The sequence below is a fragment of the Zeus faber genome (assembly GCF_960531495.2).
Source record: "Zeus faber genome assembly, chromosome: 1".
NCBI classification, from domain to species: domain Eukaryota; kingdom Metazoa; phylum Chordata; class Actinopteri; order Zeiformes; family Zeidae; genus Zeus; species Zeus faber.
In genome coordinates this window covers 5,361,258-5,373,113 of record NC_137193.1, presented here as the reverse complement: position 1 = coordinate 5,373,113, position 11,856 = coordinate 5,361,258, and the positions used below count along the sequence as shown (strand labels likewise).

Here is an 11,856-nt window from a genome sequence, read left to right as displayed (position 1 = left end):
GACTCTTCCAGTCTCTGTATCTCTGTTGCAACCTGCTGATGACACTCTGTAACACTCTAAGCTCAGTGGCCACTTCCCTCTGAGAACATCCTGTTTGAAGCCTCACAATGGCGAGGTACTGTTGATCAATTGTTAGGTGTCATCTTGGTCTCATGATGTCAAAATGTGAACAGCATGATGGAGAGGACTTTAAATACCAATTCTAATTGAACCAGGAAATGTATTAGTCGATTAATGGATCAAACACCTGTTATGAATTTTGCCGTTCAGCTCCTTGTTAGAGAACAGCAAGTTGTGCAAAAAGTACTGAAACATTGAACAGTTGGACATGTGCATTCAAAAGTTTAGAGAAGGTCAAATTAAGTTCACCTGTAAAGGTTATAGTGCATTTTAGGTTCATCCTGAAATTTCACCCGAGAGCCGAATATCCCTAAGTTTTTGTGAGTAGTGTATATAACATTTCATTCATAAATCTCCAATTTCCCTAATGCCTTCAGAGTGCAGAGTGTACATAGCACTAAGATGGCAGCCATTGAGGAAAGATGTTTGTATGGTTGCATATTTATTTTTAATTGCCATGTGATAGATATGATATAAGCCTTTTAAAATATACACCCTGTTCCAAATTATTATGCAAATTGGATTTAAGTGTCCTAAACATTTAATTTTTTATTTTTCGATTAAACTCATGGATGGTATTGTGTCTCAGGGCTCTTTGGATCACTGAAATCAACCTCAGACACCTGTGATAATAAATTTTCTAGGTGAGCCCAATTAAAGGAAAACTACTTAAGAAGGATGTTCCACTTTATTAAGCAGGCCACAGGTTTCAAGCAATACGGGAAAGAAAAAGGATCTCTCTGCTGCTGAAACGTGTCATACAGTGCAATGCCTTGGACATGGTATGAAAACATAGACATTTCATGAATACTTAAGTGTAATTGTCGTACTGTGAATAGATTTGTGGCTGATTCAGAGCACAGACAGGTTGGTGCAGATAAAGGCAGAATGAGGAAGGTTCCTGACAGAGAAATTCATGGCATGCAGAGAGCAGCTGCTATAATGTCGTTACAAAGCAGCAAACGGGTATTTGAAGCTGCTGGTGCCTCTGAGGTCCCGTGAACCAACAAGGCTGCGACGTCAGCAAGGAGGTGGCGGAGTCATGTTTTGGGCCGGAATCATGGGGAGAGAGCTGGTAGACCCCTTTAGGGTCCCTGAAGGTGTGGAAATGACCTCGGCAAAGTATATAGAGTTTGTGACTGAGCACTTTCTTCCATGGTACAAAAGGAAGAACCGTGCCTTCCGTAGCAAAACCATCTTCATGCATGACAACGCACCATCTCATGGTCCAAAGAATACCTCTGTGTCATCGGCTGCTATGGGCATAAAAGGAGAGAAACTCATGGTGTGGCCCCCATCCTCCCCTGACCTCAACCCTATTGAGAAACATTGGAGCATCCTCAAGCAAAAGATCTATGAGGGTGGAGGCAGTTGGCATCAAAACAGCAGCTCTGGGAGGCTGTTCTGACGTCCTGCAAAGAAATTCAAGCAGAAACTCTTCAAAAACTCACAAGTTCAATGGACGCAAGAATTTAGAAGGTGGGTCCTATGTTAACTGATGTTTTTGATTGAAATAGCTTTTGATATCTTATGATATGACCTCCTAATGCTGCACACTCAACAAATGACCATTTTCAGTTCATTACAACCTATAAAATGTTTTGAAACTCTGTTGTACATTATTTGGAACAGTGCATTTTGAGTTCTTTATTTCTTTTTTTAAATACTGTTATCATTGGGAGGTTTGTTCAATAACATTTGAATTATACCCTAACAATGACTTTGAAAATTATAGTGACTGTCATTTGCATCGACTATTGAGAACAATTCTGAGAAAAATATCATTTGCATAATAATTCGGAACGCGGTGTATAATAAGGGTCCAGACCTGCTCTGCTCAGCTGGACTCTGGGTCTCAGGATGGAAGCCAGCACTCTGTACAGCCTCCGGATCTCCTGCTCCGAGCGCCTCCGTCTGCTCTCCCAGTTCACCACAGAGCGTTCAAACTCTCTGTAAATGTCTCCTCCTGCCGCTATCACCTTGTCGCTCAGCGCGTCTCTCACTTCTTCTCCCACCTTCACCTTGTCGCACAGGAACAGAAGCTCTCCCACCGCCGCAGATATTCGCTCTCGTACGGAAAAGGTGAAGAGTTGAAGCCGCTCCACCATTGTTGTTGTCGTCGTGGAGCTTCTGGTCACGTGTCTGTGTTGGAGGCAGTGGCAAAGTGAGCGGTGTGATCCACTTCCGGGCCAAAAAGCGCTGCTGCTCCTTCTCCTTGCTCTAGAATGAGAAGAAAATGTAAATGCTTACTTAATATTAGGAATGTTTATTATAACTACAGTTACGCCTCACTTAACGACCGAGTTCCGTTCCTACAACCAGGTCATTAAGCCAGTTGGTCGATAAGCGAGGACCCGTCTTATTTCACGGTAAGGAGGCGTGGTGATTGTGAATGCTAGTGTAGTGAATACTGACAGACTGCAGGAACGGGACTGAGACTTGGAACCGTGATGAGATGAGATGTGCACTGATGGGAGAGCTGCTCGTAAGTCAGAACGCTCGTTAAACAGGAAGCTTGTTAAGTGAGGAGAACCTGTGCAGCCTTTTTTACAGCGGGTCCTTTTGCCTTCAGAACTGCCTTAATTCTTTGTGGAATATACTCAACAAGGTGTTGGAAACATTCCTCAGAGATTTGCACCATATTGACATGATAGCATCAAGCAGTTGCTGCAGATTTGTCGGCCGCACATCTATGATGCCAATCTCCCGTTATATAACATCCCAAAGCTGCTCTATTGGATTGGGATGTGGTGACTGTGGAGGCCATTGGAGTACAGTGAACTCATTGTCATGTGCAAGAAACCAGTTTGAGATGATTTGAGCTTTGTGACACAGTGCATTATCCTGCTGAAGGTAGCCTTTAGACGATGGGTGCACTGTGCTCATAAAGGGATGGACATGGTCAGCAACAATACTCAGGTCTGCTGTGGTCTTTAAACCATGCTCAGTTGGTACTAGGGACCCAAAGTGTGCCAAGAAAATATCCCCCACACCAAGTCAGCATCCGGTCCTCCAGGTTGGGGGTTGGGCATGGGGTTAACAACCTCACCCCGTAAAAAACAGCATGTTACGCAAACGACGAGAAGAAGTCCTGCTGGTGAGGAGCAAATGGTGGGGGCTCGTCGCCCAATGTTCCAGAAGGAACGGGAGGAACTAACTAACTAACTATTACACCACCACCACCAGCCTGACCGTTGATACAAGGCAGGATGGATCCGTGCTTTCATGTTGTTTACGCCAAATTCTGACCCGACATCTGAATGTGGCAGCTGAAATGGAGACTCATCAGACCAGACAACGTTTTTCCAATCTTCTATTGTCCAATTTTGGTGCCTGTGTCAATTGTAGCCTCAGTTTGCTGTTCTTAGCTGACAGGAGCGGCACCCGGTGTGGTCATCTGCTGCTCCATTGTGTGTTGTGCGGAAAACACACAACTGCCGCTCACTGGATATTTTCTCTTTTTCAGACCAGTCTCTGTAAACCCTAGAGATGGTTGTGCGTGAAAATTCCAGTAGGTCAGCAGATTCTGAAATACTCAGACCAGTCCGTCTGGCACCAACAACCATGCCAGGTTCAAAGTCACTTTAATCATCCACACCATGTCACGCCTATATGCAATGAGTTTCTGCCATGTGATTGGCTGATTAGCTATTTGTGTTAACAAGCAATTGATCAGGTGTACCTAATAAAGTGAGGTGTATAGATGTGTATATCTATATATTTATATATACACAATATATAAACTTTTTTGGTTATTTCTAAATCTGTGGTGGACCAAGATGGCGTGGCCAAGCCGCTGCTGCAAACAGGCAGTGCAGTCTCCCATCCCGGGGCCACTCAGCTGCTGGGGACCTGTCTGATTTGCCTGATCCCCAAAACAGGAAGGTATAACTGTGTGTGTGTGTGTGTGTGTGTGTGTGTGTGTGTGTGTGTGTGTGTGTGTGTGTGTGTGTGTCCGCTGTAGGAAGGGCGTACAGGCAAACCAGTCTGAGGGACACGATCCAGCACTGACAGCTGGAGATCACCGGATATCCCTGAACGATATATATATATCTATATATGGGTCTGCGAGCCCGGAGTTTGTTTTCGGCCAACCTTTGTTCAAGAGACTGATCAATAAACATGCCAACTGACGATGTTTCGCCTCCACCTGCATCATCTTCCTCATTCCCTGGCCCTGAGCCAGAAGGATCTTCTACAAGTGGCACCTGAGCAGAGACATGGAGCAGCGCGAGGCAGAATCCCGGACGCCCTCCCCACTGGAACAGATGGTTGCGGCCCTCGCCACAATGCAGGAGCAGCAGGGGCCCACGAGCGGGACCAGAAGGCGCTCCGGGAAAACCACAAGCGATACAGATCCTACTTCGGGAGCGCACCCGAACTGGCGAGGAATGATTGCTGGGGCCCCAGCATCCCCCGCTACAGAAGATGACGGGGGAGGATGATCCCGAGGCGTCCCTCGCCAACTTTGAACTTATGGCCGAGGCAGCCGAATGGACAGACCGCGAGCAGGCTGGCAGCTCCTTCCACTCCTGACAGGCGAAGCCCAGCTGGCGGCGCATGCCCTACAGCCCGAGCAGTGGATGAGCTACGCTGTCGTCCTGAGGGCGGTGATGGAACGGGTCGGGAGGACACCTGAGGGCCACCGCCTGCGCCACCGGTCACTCCATTATGACACCGCAGGCTAGCCATTCCTGCACATCCAGCAACTCCTGGACACGGTGCAGTGGTGGCTCAGACCGGAGGAGTGCTCCCCGCACCAGATCGTCGAGGCGGTGGCCATTAAACAGTTCACGAATGGCCTGTGCCGCTAGCTGGGTAAGATGCCACCGTCTAGCCTCCCTCCAAGCCACCATAGCCCTCGCGAAGGACCACGCGGAGGCCTACCTCACACGAGAGCCTACGGCACCGGGCCAGAGAGAGGCCCACCGAGGGACCTGCGCCAGGATGCAGCGCGGGAGTCGACGAGGGACCGGCCGATACTAGCACTGCAGACCTGACGGCCATCACCAGCCTCCCTTCCAGAACCCCAGGGAGGGCCCACCTCCTGTCCCTTCGCCCACCAGAGGAGGGAGACCACCTCCTACCCTGATCCACCTTCCCAATCCTTCTTAAGCGGCGCGGCCTCTGGACCACTGAGAGCTGGGCAGGCGCCTGGGCAGGTATGTTGGCGATGAGGAAAACCCGACCACGACTTCCAGGATTGTGCAATGATGGAGGTCGGCCAGGTGGTTCGGGTTGCCAGTCTGCCGGATCCCTCCCCCGGTCGAGAAGGGACCTACCGTGTGCCAGTAATGTTACAAGGGGGTAGACATCAGGCTTTGCTGGACTCAAACTGCTCGCAGACGATGATTCAGCCACATCTGGTTTGGTAGAGGCATCTTGGGTGGATATTTGTTGTGTGCATGAGGATATTTACACTTATCCGATAGTGCAGCTGGAAATTCGCTACGAGGGAAAAAAGCATATGGTAAAGGCTACGGTTAGTTCCCGCCTGTCGCACCCCCTGATTTTGGTTACAAATTGGCCAGGTTTCGATGTATTAATGAAATAAATGGGGGGCGGGGTGCGTTCACGGTCTGTAGACATATCTGAGTCTTGCGCGACAGTCGCACCGGCAGAGGTCACCAGAGCAGAGGAGGAACTTGGAGGACTTTCCTCTGGGTAGCTTGAGATTGAGTGGGTAGATAGAATCGATGGCGTGTTAGTGCGTCCAGAGGCTGTCGGTCGGACAGCGCTCGGCCTAAGTGCGACGGTGGGGGTATGTGGTGGACCAAGGCAGCGTGGCCAAGCTGCCGCTGCAGACAGGCAGTGCAGCCTCCCATTCCGGGGCCACTCAGCTGCTGGGGATCAGTCTGATTCGCCTGATCCCCAAAACAGGAAGGTATAACTGTGTGTGTGTGTGTCCGCCGTAGGATGGGCGTGCAGGCAAACCAGCCTGAGGGACACGATCCAGCGTGGACAGCTGGAGATCCCCGGATATCCCCGAACGAGATATATATATATATATATATATATATATATATATACATACACACACACACACACACACATACTGTTTCTGGGCCTGCGAGCCCGGAGTTTGTTTACGGCCAACGAGCAACCTTTGTTCAAGAGACTTATTAATAAACACGCCAACTGGCGCTATTTCGCCTGCCTCCTCTTCCTCACTCCCTGGCCCTGAGCCAGAATGATCTTCTATAATGTGTTATTTGTCTTTTGTCTTGTCTCTTGTGAGAAAAAGAATATATATAGAAATATATACATATACTATAACTATAACATACTACATATAACTATACTACTATAACTATAAAATTACAGATTGAAATAATCCTCAATAGCAAAACTATATACTACAGTATACATTACATTGATTTATTTATGTACATTACTATCATTCATATTGTGGATAATTATGAAATACAGTTTCATTGATCAGTCAGAGCCAAAATTAAAACATGTATAAAGACACTGGGTGTAACTACGCAACCAGTTAGAAACCGGCACTGAAACGGTTCATCTGGCGCCCACACAGCGGGGAGTCTGAAACTAGATACTCGGGGGAGGGGAAAAAACAAAGGAGGGACCGCCCGCAAAGGAGGGTGTGTCGCTTGTACAAAGTAACGAGGAAACAAAGGTTCGGTGGACTTCTGGGTGAAATGTCTGCTAGATGAGACACGCAGCTCAGGACTCACTACGTCGACGTATAAAGTTTTTTATTTTTTGTTAGATTCTCAAACCGTCCAATAAACTCTCTGTAGCTCAAAGTTCCAGTTTCATCGCATCATTCCGGATTTGGAAATTTTGAACACGACACTCTGAACACACAAATAGCGAAATAGCAAATAATTTTTTGGTCCTAATATGTTGTACATTTGATTATCGATGAATAAGGCTGTGAATAATAGGAAATAACAGATGAGGACAAAAATTCAGATTATGAACTGGACACAATGCACTTGAGATTATTATTTGACGCAACAAGGAACGTTCAGTTCTGGCTTTTGGCAACAAGTCCAAACCGTCTGAGACTGAGATGAACTAAAAGGAAATAGAATTGAGATAAATGACAGAATAGTTTGTAAAGTGCCACCGCCTTACTGTAAATATAATGACATGTAATATGTAATAAACTAGTCCAAGTCCAAAACACTACATACTATGTGCTTCAATAATAATATGGACAATGTGTAAAACTATTATAGGATCATTCCATGAGTGACTGTCCCTTCTCATATCTGTGTGTGTGTGTGTGTGTGTGTGTGTGTGTCTGATCAAACTGAGACTTTATAAAAAAGTTTTTATCCAAGGTGACATAACGTAAAGGAGTAAAGCGCACTCAACTGCAAGAAAAGCAGTAAAATCCGTGTTAGAGCAATAAAAATGAAATTTAAAAAATCAGTGATCAAGACTGACCTGAGCTGAGCAGAGCTGAGCTCAAAGCGCCGCTGTCTGGCTGCGGGACTCCCCGCTCTCCGGGGGCCCTGCTCGGTCTCCCTCTGCAGGACAGGTCGGGGCTCCGGGGCGGCCTGCTAGCATGCAGCTAATGCTAACGGAAGCAATATAGCGCTGCTTGTTGTGTGGAAATGAAATGAAAGTCAAACGATCAACAAGTGAATGAAGCTTTTGAAACGTGTGTAAGCGTTTGAAAGGTGGAAGAGATAAAAATCAAACAAGTTGGGATGTTTTATTCACTCTGGTGCTTCTTCTTCTTCTTCTTCTTCTTCAGTGTTTACTGTCGGTTGGCAAAGCAGCTTAGAGGAGCATTACCGCCCCCAGCTGCACTGGAACAGGAGAATATGCAGGAAATAAAATAATATAAAATAATTTAAAATAAAATAAAAGAATACAAAATGAAATAAATTAAAACTTCTAATAATATTTAACCTAAATTCGTTTATTTTAAAAACATATTAATTTCACAGTATTTACTTCCTGCTGTTTTCCCCTCGACAGCTGATGAAAAGTGGCATCTATGACCTTTACCGCCTCTACTGCTACAACTTCCGGGGCAACGCGGGAAACACCGGATGTCACACCAGAAATCTCAATGTTACACTTATTTCAAAACTTTTTTTCAACTCCATTACGGTTTGTTTTGCTCTAATGTTATTGTAATAATTATTGTTTGATGGAGCACGTCCAAAAGATCTGTCCCGAAGATGGCCTCTCCTGTCTGCCTGAATGACTACCGTCCGGTGGCCCTCACCTCGGTGGTCATGAAGTGTTTCGAGAGGCTGATTAAGGATTATATCTGCGCCTCCCTCCCCCGCACCTTGGACCCGTTGCTGTTTGCGTACCGGCAGAACAGATCCACAGATGAAGCGGTTTCCCAGGTACTGCACACCACGCTCACCAACCTGCATGGCGGGAAGGGGGCCTATGTGAGATTGCTGTTCATCGATTATAATTCAGCTTTCAATACCATAGTCCCCACCAGACTGGCTGTCAAGCTGAAGGAGCTTGGACTGAATACTCGTATTCACTCTGATACGCTGTGTGCCTGGATCCTGGACTTCCTCTCAGCCTGGACCCAGATGGTTAGGGTGGGGAGGCACATGTCCAGCTCCCTCACTCTGAACACAGGATCCCCCCAGGTCTGCATCCTCAGCCCCCTACTGTACTCCCTGTACACACAGGACTGTGTGGCCAGGTCCAGCTCCAACACCATCATCAAGTTTGCTGACGACACCGTTGTGGTGGGCCTGATCAACGACGGCGATGAGAAGGCCTACCGCCAGGAGATGAAAGACCTGTCACTCTGGTGCCAAGACAACAGCCTTCTCTTGAACGTCAGCAAAATGAAGGAGCTGATTGTGGACTTAAGGCGAGGATTACAACTGAGGACGCACGGGACGTTGGTGATTAATGGGACTTCTGTCGACAGGGTGAGCAGCATCAAGTACCTGGGAGTCCACATCACAGAGGACTTAACATGGACTTTGCAAACAGACATTTTGGTGAGAAAGGCGAGGCAGGGTCTTTACCACCTCAGGCAGCTGAAGAAATTCCGGGTCTCGGTGAGGATCCTCAAGTCCTTCTACTGTGGAGCGGTGGAGAGCATCCTGACAGGCAACATCACTGCCTGCTTTGGGAACTGTACTGCTCAGGACAGGTGAGCCCTGCAGAGGGTGGTGCGTTCAGCTGAACGTACCACTTGAACTACTCTCCCCTCCCTGCAGGACTTATACACCAGGAGGTGTAGTAGCAGAGCCTGCAGGATCATGAAGGATCCTCACCACCCCAACAACGGACTGTTCCAGCTGCTGCGGTCAGGCAAGCGCCTCCACAGTCATACAGCGAGAACAGAGAGACTGAGATGGAGTTTCTTCCCGCAAGCCATTAGAACTGTCAATGCTGACCTCACCAGGGGTCCTCAATGAGCTACACACGTAGGCTCCAAGGCCTTACTGTACTGTATGTAGCATAATGTACTGCATACTGTGTCACTGTTCGGGGTTGTTCAGTGTTACCATCGTGCTGTGCCGTACTGTTGTATACTGTGCTGTAAATCTCACACACACCACCTCACTTTATTCACATGCCACTTGAATGCACATATATGTATATACATAAATAGCCTATCCCTAAGTATATTCCCTTTATCTATTTTGTATCCCCACCCTGCATTACCCTTGAGTTCTTCTTTTATTTTATTTTATTTTATTCTTTATATTTTGATTTTATTCTATAGTATTCGATTTACTACATTAGGTTTCAGGAATCAGTTAGTTGGTCAAGTAGAAATTTTTCGGTAGCTATTGTGTTCAGTCTGGGACATATTGTGTGCAATCACCAGGTGCGTTGCATTGACATTTCACTGCATATATGTATGAAAGTATGTGTATGTATGTGACGATTAAACCTCTTGAATCTTGAATCTTGAAATCTCGACGTTACTTATTTCAAAACTTTTTTCAACTCCATTACGGTTTGTTTTGCTCTAATGTTGTTATAATAATTATTGTTTGATGGAGCACGATTATTACCGTTTGCTGCGGTTTCTGTCGTGTAAGCACACACGCAACAAAGTAAGACTACAACTCCCATGAGCCCACGATAATCCTGACGTCATCAGACGCCATCTTGTCTGTTATTGTTTTGACTGATAGACCCCTAGCGGCAGAAGTTACGTCATCTACCTCTGACGTCTTTGTTCATATTTCAAGCACAACGTCTCTTGTTAAGAGTGAACTCCACTGTTAAGTCAGTAGATTAAAGATGTAATAATTCATTCATTTACATTTACATTTACATTTACATTTAGTCATTTATCAGACGCTTTTATCCAAAGCGACTTACAAGGGAGAATAACATTCAAGCTACATTGCGACAGAGATTAGTGTAACAACAACATTCGTGTAACAATAAATACTGCAAGGTGGTGCTAAGTAATTGTAGGTTAGGACAGGAGGTACTCACTGAAGAGCTGGGTCTTCAAGTGCTTCTTAAAGACAGAGAGGGAGGTCCCTGCTCTGGTCATTTTTGGCAGCTCGTTCCACCAACGTGGAACTACAAATGAGAATAGCCTGGATTGCCGTGGCTGTATGGCCGGCGGAGCCAGGCGACGCTCATTTGACGAGCGCAGCATCCGGGGGGCAACATGTGCTCTTACAAGAGCATTTAAGTAGACGGGAGCATTCCCAGCAATCACTCTGTAGGCAGCATCAGAGACTTGAACTTGATGCGGGCGGCTACAGGAAACCAGTGGAGCTCGATGAGCAGCGGAGTGGCTGGTTGAACTGGTTGAACACCAGTCGCGCCGCCGCATTCTGTATCATCTGTAGTGGCTTCACCTCACAGGCCGGCAAGCCTGTTAAGAGGGCGTTGCAGTAGTCGAGACGGGACATCACCAAGGTTTGTACCAGCAGTTGAGTGGCATATTGGGTCAGGTACGGCCTGACTTTTCGGATGTTGAGTTGTGCGAAGCGGCAGGACCGGGAGACTGCGGCAACATGGTCCGAGAATGTCAGTTGGTCATCAATAATGACACCAAGATTCCTTGCAGCCTTGGTAGGAACAAGAGATAGAGAGTCGATTTTAATATCAATGTTGTGATAAATACCTTGTTTGGCCGGGAAGACCAGCAGTTCCGTTTTCGCCAGATTTAGTTGAAGATGATAATCCTTCATCCATGTGGATATGTCAGCGAGACAATCCGAGATCCGCGTCGAGACAGTAGGGTCGTCGGGCGGGAAGGACAGATAGAGTTGAGAGAGACCGGCCGATAGTTTTCTACTTGATTGGGATCGAGTGAGGGTTTTTTGAGAAGTGGTGCGACCCGAGCCGCTTTGAAAGTGGAAGGGAAAGTGCCGGAAGTTAGGGAAGAATAAATCATATGTGTGATTGCCGGGGTGATAGTCCGTGATATGGCTTGAAGGAGGTTAGATGGGATCGGATCTAGCGGACAGGTAGTAGGACGGCTACATGTTAGTAGTTTAGATACCTCACTTTCAGCGAGGGGGGTGAAACCAGGGAACGATGAGCCTGGGGCCGGAGAAGACAGGTTGTGAGTAAGTTGTTTAGTGAATTGGCTGCTGATGGCTGCCACTTTGTTAGTAAAAAAGGAGGCAAGGCAGTCAGCAGTGAGGTTAGTAGCTGGGGGAGGTGGTGGAGGGTAAAGCAGAGACTTGAAGGTGGCGAATAACTTACGTGTGTCTGTGGCACCGTTGATCCTATCGTTGAAGAAGGCCTTCTTGGCAGCAGTGATGCTGGAAGAGAAGGAGGACAGCA

The 11,856-nt window shown here is 47.0% G+C and overlaps 1 long non-coding RNA gene across 1 annotated transcript; it reads right to left on the bottom strand.

Moving 5' to 3' along the window:
- Nucleotides 1-789: 789 nt before the first annotated feature.
- LOC307230676 lies at nt 790-2,227 on the bottom strand. The gene is made up of 2 exons (XR_013844170.1): nt 1,949-2,227; nt 790-1,532 (listed from the first exon to the last, which is right to left on the bottom strand). It is a non-coding gene; the product is annotated as an uncharacterized lncRNA (long non-coding RNA).
- Between the last annotated feature and the right edge of the window lie 9,629 nt (nt 2,228-11,856).